The 11,401-nt window shown below is 47.8% G+C and overlaps 1 pseudogene; it reads left to right on the forward strand.

Moving 5' to 3' along the window:
- The first annotated feature begins 3,213 nt into the window (after window positions 1–3,213).
- On the forward strand, window positions 3,214–4,725 carry LOC118981451 (TIP41-like protein; annotated as a pseudogene).
- Window positions 4,726–11,401: the final 6,676 nt, after the last annotated feature.

The raw sequence follows: 11,401 nt of genomic DNA on the forward strand, positions 1-11,401 counted from the left end.
TATAAGGAGTAGAGGTTTCTCTAAGAGTGGAGGCAGGTACTTCATTGTGAGACATTGATAATCCTCCACGTAGGGAGTCTGCAAGCCATGACCTGTATCTGAGAGACACGACTCTGGAATGGAGCCCCACCACTAACGCAGCAGGACAGGATAGGATGCTGGGTGTTCCAGTGGTCTGCTCCTCCTTATGACTTTGCTGTTCCTGGCAAGCCTCTGGGAGAGCCTGTTCAGAAGGGAATCAGAGCTCTGTGAGCACTCTGTGAGTGGGCTGTGGAGTCCATGCTTCCATCATCATTCCATCCCCCTGAATCTGCTTATTTCTTTTTCAAACTGCTTTTAAAAAGTATTGATTTTTAGAGAGCTAGCAGAAGAGAGAAATATCAACTTGTTTGCCACTCATTTATGCATTCATTAGTTGCTTCCTGTATGTGCCCTGAGTGGAGATTGAGCCCACAACCTTGGCAAAGGGGACGATGCTGGAACCAACTGAGCTACCCAGCCACGGCCCAGTATGCTCATTTCTAACTTGCGGCTTACTAAGGAGGGACACGTTTCTTAGAAGAACTCAAGGAACTAAACATGCTTGTGCTAAACTTGAACACAAACATTTGCAGTCTTTTTCAATACCAGCATAAAGAGCAAATCAAATGGCAAAGGAAGAGTGAGGTTCTCCCCGTGAGTCCCCCCTCAGAGCAGACTGGAGAAGGCCCGGATGCAGCAGTCCCAGAAGGGGAATGTGGGCTCTGAAGTCTGACGGACCATGATCCAAACTCTCAGTTTTTATAAATGTGGGGAAGTTACTTAACCTCTCTAAGCCTTCAATTCCTTGCCTGTGGAACAGGGATAACAACACCCACCCAACATGGTCATGTGAAAATCACACCTGATAAATGGCTGGAACAGTATGTGTTTGTTGTGTGGACAAAACGGAACCCACACAGTAAACCTGACAAGCTCAGGGAGGCCTGTGTGGTGGCTTCACAAACTCAGCAACCAATGTAACCACACAGGATGGTCTGAAGTGAAAACTTCCTAAGTAAAAACTGTTCTGGTGGGTAGTCTTGTCCTAGTGTGGTGCTTTTCCCTATCATAGGTCAATCTGCACCTAATCTGAGCCTGTCTATTGTCTTTTTGTATATAGGAAAACACACCTGAAGAAACGCCTATGTAATATCGGAGTAATTTCCCCACCACCACCCCTCAAAGCACAGTCACCCAACCACTGCACCCGAGCAGGGACCCAAGTCCCCTCACTGTTACCGTTATCATGTTCATGGTTAACTGTTAGCTATCCCGTACCCGCTGTGTACAAGAAGTATGCCTATCGTTTTACTTTCTACCCAATCAGAGATTTCCCGCTCTGCTTTCTCCCACCTCCCCAGTCTATCACCGATGGATTCTATGTAAGCCTCTCACGCCTTTTTCTTTGATTCTGATATATAAAATAAGAAAGAAAATTGCCGCTTTCTGGAGCACTTTCTCAATCTCTTGAGATTGTGCTTTCCAGCAATTGTCATCATTTTGGCTCAAACAAACTCTTAAAAAACTTTTGCAGGTTTGGATGTTTCTCACATTGACAATTGCCTGTGCCCCTTCCCTTTCCTAGTCTTTTAGTTCAGTTCAGACAAAACCGTTACAATATTCCTGGAGAGTCCTGATTAAAAAAAGCAGGACCTTCAGCCTGCAAATGTGTCAGAGGGAATGAGAAACACAGAGGAGTTTCACATCAGGGTGTGTTTATTTTCTTGGTGTGACTATATTCTTTAAAAGTGACGGGGCTGTGGCTTCTGGTCTTTCACTGCCGTCTCACACGCTGGAAGTCGGCCCTCGCCGCTGAGAGCAGGGAGTTCTCGGGAGACTCTCTGACCTGCCACAGTCCCGCCCCGCCTCGGGGCTCCTCAAGGGTCCTGCTGCTCCCTGTCCTCTCCCTGGAGTCCGGCTTTCCCGGAAGTATTTCCAACTCCATTCTCTCACACGTCCTCCCAACCATCATCCTCTGCTCTTTCTCTTAAAACTATTTCTTTCACTTTATTTAAATAAGAGGGCCCACCCCCCAATCTAAGAAAACAGTGGCTGACTACACCTCCATCCACTCCAGCAGGATGTGTGGCTTGTGCTATAGAAGGAAGGGAAGGTTGGCAGTTCCACGTATTTGCGTATTTCTCTACTCCATAGTGGTTCCATTGAACGTGGTCATACTGAAACCAGAAAAGTTGGCATTTATGCTGCCCGTCTCTACCAGAGCCAGTAAGTACAAACAGGGATTAAATCTCTATGGGCAGCCCTGCCTCATGTGGCTCAGTGGATTGAGTGCCGGCCTGCGAAACAAAAGGTCACAGGTTTGATTCCCCGTCAGGGCACATGCCTGGGTTGCAGGTCAAGTCTCTGGTGAGGGGTATGTGAGAGACAACCACACCACACATGATGTTTCTCTCCCTCTTTTGATCCTTTCCCCTCTCTGCAAAAATAAATAAATAAATAAAATCTTTTTAAAAATCTTTATGGGTGCTTTATTCAGATGGCCGGAGAACTGAGAAGACGATGGGTTATGTACCCCCCAAAACCATCTTAACATCTCATCTCGAGCCAACCTTTTTATAAGCAGAAGGAAGGGTAGGTAAGGGGTTTGGAAAAAAGGTTAATCAGAGTTGCAGTCTGGTGGCAATTTCCTAGTACTTCTCTATCTGCTGATCGACAATTCTTTATCTACAGCATGGACATCCCCTCCCTGGAACACAATGGCTAAGATACCCACTCATCACTTGCAGACCCCTTGGGGCATGAAGGTTTAATTGCTTGTGGATGTCCTGGAGTCACACAGGTCCTGTATTATGGTTCTTGGATAAACAACTTTCCACATGCATGAATCACTTAAGCCTATCAACTATAACTACAGCTAAAATCATTAACTCTTGGTTTCCCCTATCAATATTAATGCCAGAGTTTCGGCTTTAAGTGGCTTCCTAGATCAGAGGTCCCCAACTGGGCCTCATAGCAGGAGGTTAGCAGATTAAAGTCAAGGCAGGGAGTGGGAGAGGGGACGGGCCACAGCAAGGTAGGGGAACCAGTGTCCTCTACCAACGCCACTTTAGCCTGTTCCACGCGGCCTACACCGGTCCCACCTCAGCCATGATGATGAACGACTTCCAGAGCAGCCACCAAGGGACTTCTCCTTTGGGCTCTGGAAGCTGTGGGCTACCAAGACGCACATCTACCAGGACACACATCATGGAGTCAGAGGATGTGGAGAAGTTAGCTGATGAATTGCATATGCGATCCCTCTCTGAAATGATGTTTGGAGACAAATATTTTTTTAAGATTTTATTTATTTATTTTCAGAGAGAGGGAAAGGGAAGGAGAAAGAGAGAGAAAGATCAATGTACATGAGAGACATCACTTGGTTGCCTCTTGCACGCCCCAAGGAGAGACCTGGCCCACAACCCAGGCATGTGCCCTGACTGGGAATTGAACCAGTGACCCTTCAGTTCACAGGCCAGTGCTCAGTCCACTGAGCCACACCAGCCAGGGCTGGAAATGTTTTAAGAACCCGGAACTGTTCTTGCTTTGGGATTGAGTTCAATGCTACAGATGCTGTAAAATGTGTAAACAACTACTGAGGAATGCTCGAAGCAGCCTGTGCAGAAGAGCGGCAGGAGAGCAGGATGGAGGGTGAACACTCTAAGGAGGTTATTAAACCACAGATGGAACCTATACAACAGGTTATAAGGGAGCGTCACTTGGAGCATCACTCAAGTTAAAGGTGGTGCCTACAACACATCATATAAATACAGAGAAACTGGCAGCCAGAGAACAGATTCGACTTTTTGAAGGAGCTCTCCTGTCTGAGATGGACTCCACAATCACAGAGTTTCAGGTCTAAGGGCGAAGATCAGAGTAACGTCTTCCAGCTTTTTCCTACGGTTGCAGGTTTTTCTTTTTCATTTTGAGAATTGACGGGGTGCTTATCAGAATGAATGACACGAGACTTTACCAGAGGCTGACAAGCCCTGCATGTTGTGAGATATGCATCAAGAGAGAGCAAAATTGCTAATTTAATGCGTGCTCCGCCTCCCTTCTTCACGGACCCCAGCGAAGTAGCACAGAAATTAATGGTCAGGAAGGCAGTTTGTGAGGAGCTGATATTTCCAGAAAGAATTTCCCACAAGGCCCTGGCTGGCGTAGCTCAGTGGATTGAGTGCGGGCCTGCGAACCAGACGATTGCGGTTCGATTCCCAGTCAGGGCACATGCCTAGGTTGCAAACCGGTTCCTTGCAGGCTAACTACCAGCAGGGGATGCACAAAAGGCAACCATACATTAATGTTTCCCTCTCTCCTTCCCCTCTAAAAATAAATAAATAAATAAAATCTTAAAAAATTATTTAAAAAAAAAGAATTTCCCACAGATTCACAAGAAAATGCTTCTGCAGGATAGAATGTGACATAGCACACGCTCACTGCGAATCTGATGGAGACCTTGGCCTTGTGGACAGGGGCATGCTTAGTAGGGGAATTAATGGCCTTGTCTTCGTGCAGATTTTAAGTAGCCTTAAAGCAAAGAAAATAAAAGATTGTTGCAGGCAGAGAAAAAATAAATAAATAAAGTCAAGGTGGAATATCCTGAGACTGCCACCAAAGCACCGAAAAGTCTGCTTCCGTTTCCCACGTCCTGTCTGTGGGAAGCAGGTTTTCTGCAGCAACAGCAGCCCAAACGAGGCTATGGACTAGACTGGACATAAGCAACACACTCCGGTGCCGCTGTCCCTGTCACCCCCAGATGGGACCGTCTAGTTGCAGGAAACAAGCTCAGGGCACCGACTCAGGGCTTCCTCCTGACTCTGCATTATGGTGAGTTGTATAACTACTTCATTATATGTCACAATGTAATAATGATAGAAATAATGTCCACAGTAACTGTAATGCACTTGAATCATCCCAAAACCATCCTCCTTCCAACCCCATCCACGGAAAAATTGTCTTCCACAAAATCAGTCCTTCGTGGGAGGGACCACTGTCCTAGAGAAAGGTCTTTTTAACAAGCAACTTAGCAGACCTTTCATATTTCAGCCAAAGGAGGGTGGGTGTTCATGTCCTAGATCGTGTGTGTGTGTGTGTGTGTGTGTGTGTGTGTGTGTGTTTGTAGTAAATGCGACGTGCAGGCCATCGGTGAAAGAAAGAATCACTCACCTCTGCTGGGGGAGAAGTTAAAGTGTCCCCTTTGCTTCACTGTCAGCAGGGTCTGTCTGCTCACCAGTGCACGGGGAAACACAGCACCACACAGCCACAGCCACTCTAACCCTAACCCTAACCCTAACCCTAGCCCTAGCCCTAACCCTAACCCTAGCCCTAACCCTAACCCTAGCCCTAACCCTAGCCCTAACCCTAACCCCTAACCCCTAACCCTAACCCCAACCCTAACCCTAACCCTAACCCCTAACCCCTAACCCTAACCCCAACCCCAACCCTAACCCTCTAACCCTAACCCTAACCCTCTAACCCTAACCCTCTAACCCTAACCCTAACCCTAACCCTAACCCTAGGGATGGACAATGACATGCCCGCAGTAGAAGTCTGACACGGGGTTTTCTTCCTCGAGGCTGAGATCCTAGGACCCTGAATGCCAGATTCCTCTATCAGGGTGGCAGCTGCAGTTCTCTCTCTGGGGGGTTGGAGAAGCAGGGCTTGGCCCAGGGCTCCTGACAGATACCAGGGAACAGGGGTCAGGAACAACCAGGGTAAACAACACTCCACAGACGCTTGCAGCAAGGAATCCTGTGGTGAGATCAAACAAACCAGGGGTTTTTTTCCCCTCTGCTTGTCCTGGTGAATATTTCCGGATCAGGAGAAACTTTTCCTAATCTGTGCTTCCAGGCTGAGGGCACAGATGAGCATCAAGACACATGCGCTGTCTGACCTGTCTTAGAGCCAAGCCCAGTGGCAACCGCTGCACTGTGAGGCCGAGGGTGACACGCTTGGGGGTGAGGGACCCTAATCACCTGCATAGAGGTTCCTGCAGTGCTGGGGTGCCCCAGGCATGTGCCTTCCAGACACTCCAACTGTTACTGTAGATGGCTGATCGTTAACAAGGAAGGGAGCAAAGGGAACTGGACATTTGTTCAGCATAATCAACCAGGAAGCATAAGCCTGTTGGCTTCACCAGAAAGCTATAGCTTCTCACTCTCCAGGGAGTCACAGCACTGCCCCGCCAAAGATGAACTCCCCTCTGTTCCCTCCTCCAATACAGGATTTTGGAGGGAGCTGAGGGAGGTGGGTTTATGCTCAACAGAAGTCAAAATGGTACAGGGAGAGGTGCTGACCATAGAGGCCCGTTAGTCTAACCTGGGAAAGGGATCGACTGGTTAAGGGTTGGACCCAGCCTAGAAAGCTTGGGAAGTTGATTGGTTGTTTTGAAGAAGCTCCTGGGCCTCCCCAAGCCCCAGGGAACAAAGAAGAGCTCTCTTTCTTGGTGACCCACAATCACCCCACGCACTCCCATGTTCTTTCTCCGTAACCATGTGCTCCCAGCAGCCACGTGTCCAATGGCCTTGAAAACTCCACATGCAGCCCCCAGGCAGGAGCCTGGATGCCCAGCACAGCCACAGACACAGGGGCTGCCTTCTACCCCAACAAATCTTGCCAGACCACCATCGTGGAGTGTGCATCCATGAGCTGATTTTTTCTAGAGCCCATGAAAGAGATCCACTTCCACTGGCGACACAACTACTTCGTTTACATATTGGAGAGATTTTTATCCCAACCCTCCAATCAAAGGTGATTTTCTCTTCGCACTAATTTCGCCATCCAGTGTGTACTTCCATGAAGCCTTGCCCCGCTCTGAGTCCCTGCCTGGGTCAGGCCTCCACTTCAGGGTTCGGGAGGAAGTTCTCCCTGAGGGCTCTGGGCCTGGGTGGGGGAGGCCGGGGTGGGGGGTGGGTGGGGGGCTGGTGTGGCAACGTACTCTGTTCACTCCTTCACAGGGGTGTCAGGCTGTTGTTTCTGGCTGCCACTGAAGAGATTCTAGATATCCTGTTCCAGGGCTAGAAATAGGGGCATTTGATTCCATTCCCCACCACGCCCCCATGTCTAACACAATGAGGATTATACTATGAGAAGCTTTTTTTCCCCCATGAGATTATTTATTATCATGCCTCTGAAGCAACCAGGTAATGCCCTAGGCAAAACTCTCGAGGTTCTCTTTAATCCCATGGAATGTATTACCACCAGATTCAGAATGGGGAGGAGTGGCTGTGCTTGGTCCTCCAGGGTGACGTCTGATCCTCAGAGCATGTAGGCACACCACAGCTGTACCCGATGGGGATGCCCACTCTCAGGCCCGCAGAGGACAGGGGTCTTGAATCATCCGTCCCCTGAACACTTTCACTACTCTCCCCCCTTTGCACTCTGATGTCTCGCTGCATTCCAGTCACTTTCCCCAGGCCACATTTTGTTATCTGCCAATTATTGTCCTCTAGAGTCTACACTGTCCAGTGTACCCCAGTCCTGCCACTTGCTCATGCCCAGGAGACACCACGGAAGGGACACGAAGCTCCACTGAGCAATAAACCCTCCTGTGCACCCCCACGGGGTGGCTGCCTCACCACCACCAGCTTAGTGCAAGCTTTGTCATTTTTTCACCTGGATTGTTAACTTGGTTTCCAGGGACCTGCATGTATCTTCTGTCTCTAGACCATTATTTTCCAAACTGTGAGCAGCACAGGGCAGAGAACAATAGCAGGTGCTCAGTAGATATCTGTAGAATGAACGAGTGTCAGACTCCTGTGTCCTGGGGAACTAACACTAGCTCACGCTGTTCTGCTTAACATTCTTAAGTGGCTCCGTATTACCTTCAGAGGGCAGTTCAATTCCCTTGTATGAATGAAAAAGTCATAGCTGAAAAAACAAGCCTTTTGGTCATAAGCATCACAACCCATCATCTCGTGATTACATCTTCCTCTATGCTGGTGAGTCAAGTTGCATGAGTTATTTGAACTTCCTAAAACTTGCCAAGTTCTTCTAAGCCTCCAAAGTTCCCTGGGTGGTCCCTTTTACCTGTACTGCCCCTCCTTGAGCCCAGTCAGTTTTCCAACTCCAACATGTCCTCTAGGAACCATGGCCTCCTCATGGAAGGATTTTCAGGCCCCAGTGTCCCAAGATGACTCAGTGGCCCTCCTCTGTCCCTCCATAATACACTGTATTGTAAACGTACCCACTTGGCACCTTATCCCATTGTATTGTAATGCCCCATTTTCTCTGAAGGTTTTCCGGACTTCTAGAGTTTAATACTGTTTCCAACCTTCCTTCTTTTCTAGTATATGCCCTCAAGACCGTAATTCCTTTCTAAGCACTCCACTGGCTGCATCTCACATCCGCAGTGTAACACATATTGTCTTCATCGGCACTTGCTTCCAAGGACTTCCTAGTTTCTTTTATGATTTCTGTCTGACCATTCATAATACAGAAGTTTATTCTCTGATAATTGGATAAAAGGCTCTAAATATACATCCATTAGTTAAGTATATATGTTGTACTTCTTTCCTATTAACTTTATCTGTTTCTGGAAAACATTTTGTAAAATATTGTTGGGAACCACCCTGCCTGTTTTCAGAAGCTGTAACCCACCATGGCTAAGGCTGAGTAAAAAGACCTTGGGACCCTAAGCCACTAAGGAGACAAAGCTCATCTCCCTGGCAGGGGCACCACATCTACCCCCTTTACTTCACCCTGCTTGACCTGACCAATTAGCCAATGAGAGGTTAGATTCCTCAAAGGAGGGGCGACCTAAGACAGGCATGGCCATGAAGGAGCTCTCAGGGAAGGACCTGGGGGACTATAGAAAAAGGGGGTGATGGGCCCTTGGCTTTGACACAGTCTGAGTCCTCATTCTGTCTGAAAGAAGTCTCCTAATCTCTTGGCTCTTTTACTTCCCCTGTTCAATTGAAGCCTAAAACAATGCCAGAGGTGGGTGGGGCCCTGTTCTGGAAGAGGTAGTTTCCCTGGGGCAATCAGGCCTAGGAAGGAATGTATAAAATCCTGTTAAACCTGATTTGTTTAGAATACCCTCAATTTAAATGAGAAGGATCCAAGCATAATGAGTTTGTTTTTCCAAAGTTTTATGGCCCTTTAGCTAACTGACCCCGACTCAGAATAAGTCTTCATAGTTCTTTGAATGTTACCTGTTGTTTGATCCTTACTCCCTGACAATGATTGATGAGCTTTACCTGTATTCCTACTCAAATTAAACCCAATAAAAGCCCACTGAAGAACAGCTCTTGGCCCACCACCTTTCCTCCCCAAGCAGATCACATCTTGGTAGACTTACTCTCACTGGGGGGTGGGGGGAGTCCTGTGGGTGGAGCCACCCCACAAAATACCACATTATGGTTATGGATGTCTCATTATTTCATTATAATTCTGTCAAAATCCTTTTCCTTTTTTAACTACATGGCATACAGGTGCAGGAGAGCTGTACCACTCTGGTGACACTGTAAAGCACGCATGGGCCTCTTACCCTCTCACTGTCTCCACTCCTCTCCCTCTCTCCCCCTCTGGCTCAACTACAAAAACGCTGCCCTTGCCTGACTCAGAGCAGCTTCTTCCGTTCTCAAGCTCCCTGGAGACATAGCTGCCCTCCTACACAGGTCTGTTGGAGGTTTTCTCCTGAACACACACAGTCTTCTCCACACATGAAACCATGGCAAACACAACAGTCTCTGCCACATCGAGTGATGGCGAGGCCCTGTCTGTCATCTCCTCCAGTGGAAGGGCCCTGAGTGCAGCCTTGCACATGCAGCTGTGTACCTCGACAAACGTTCTTCTATGTTTGTCCTTCTATGTAGGCAACTGCAATAAAGAATAAAAAGCATTTATCTGAGCAAAAGGAGCTGCAGCCCAGGAGAAACAAGTTCAGGGGCAACCTCAGTGGTGCTCAAGTCAAAAGGGAGGCCATCACTCATGGAGAAAGTTTCTGCCAATTTCCCAATTTTATGCAGATGAGGTTTTCAAATTGTGCAGTTCCTATTGGTTTGTATAGGGGCAAACAAGGATACAATTGGTGTAGTTCTTTTTTAAAAGTTAATTTTATTTATTTGAGATATATATATAGAAAAAAACATCTATTTCTTTTTTTTTTAAAGATTTTATGTATTTATCCTAGAGGGGAAGGGAAGGAGAGAGAGAGAGAAATATCAATGTATGGTTGCCTCTCATGTGTCCCCTGCTGGGAACCGGGAACTGGCCTGCAACCCAGGCACGTGCCCGGACTGGGAATCGAACTGTGATCGTGTGGTTCGCAGGCCGACACTCAATCCACTGAGCTACACCAGCCAGGGCAACATCTATTTCTTGCTCCACTTATTGGTGCATTCATTGGTTGATTCTTGTATGTGCTCTGACCAGGGATTGAACCCACAACCTTGGCCTATTGAGACAAAGCTCTAAACCAACTGAGCTATCCAGCCAAAGTCAATTGGCATAGTTTTGATTGGACACAGGAGGTCTCAGTCCATTGATAGAAAGGTGAAACCAGGGCTTACCTACAATGGTTGACTCAGGCAACATAAAAAGAACCGGGCAGTAGTGGGGGAAGCCAAATGTTCAATCTGAGGTTCTTCTCAGACTATTCATAAAGTCTGGGCTGTGGGTTGACCATGGGGAGTCCATCTCAGCAGAAAGTTCCCCTCAGGGTTCCCATCAAATGAATCTTTTTTCTTGGGCTCCACTGTTGTGGACCGCTTTGCCTGGTTTCAGGAATTGTAACTCTACCCCCGGTGGCTAAGGATGAGTGAGTGACCTCAGGAATGTAAGCCACAGGAGACAAAGCTTGTCTCTGGTAGCAACACTGCCTTAGTTTCCTCCCTGCCCCCAAAGCATGATCAGAAGTCCATGATGGGTAAGTCTCCTCACAGCGAGGAGCAACCTAAGCCAGACTCGACCACTTGGGAGGCCTTCATGGAAGGACTCGGGGGGCTGCAACAAAGAGTGAGCAATGGACCCGTGTCCTCTGGCTATGTGACATAACCCGAGTCCCCATGTCCTCTGGGAGAAGTGCTTCCTGGCTCTAATCCCCTTAAGCCTGAAAACCTGATTGGGAGAGGTGCAGCTCCTTGCCTTGCTAGAGTGTGTCCTGGGAAAACACCTGGCATCACAAAGACTCCCTGATAAACCTGGGAAATCTGCTCTGCTCAGAGTGCTTTCATTCATATGTTAAGGGTTCAAGAGGAAATGAATATGCCTCCCAAAGTTTCTGTAAAACCCCCTTCCTGACAGACACTGACTCAGACTAAGCCCTCAGATTTCTTTGAAATGTTATCTACTGTTTGATTCTTGCTGCCCTGTATTCCTGTGTATTACAATCCAATAAAAGGTCCTGGAGGAGGGGGCTCAAGGCCTTTTTCCCCTGAGAAAC

This window comes from Sturnira hondurensis, unplaced genomic scaffold (genome assembly GCF_014824575.4).
Source record: "Sturnira hondurensis isolate 20B ecotype Veracruz unplaced genomic scaffold, ASM1482457v3 Scaffold0024152, whole genome shotgun sequence".
Lineage (NCBI taxonomy): Eukaryota > Metazoa > Chordata > Mammalia > Chiroptera > Phyllostomidae > Sturnira > Sturnira hondurensis.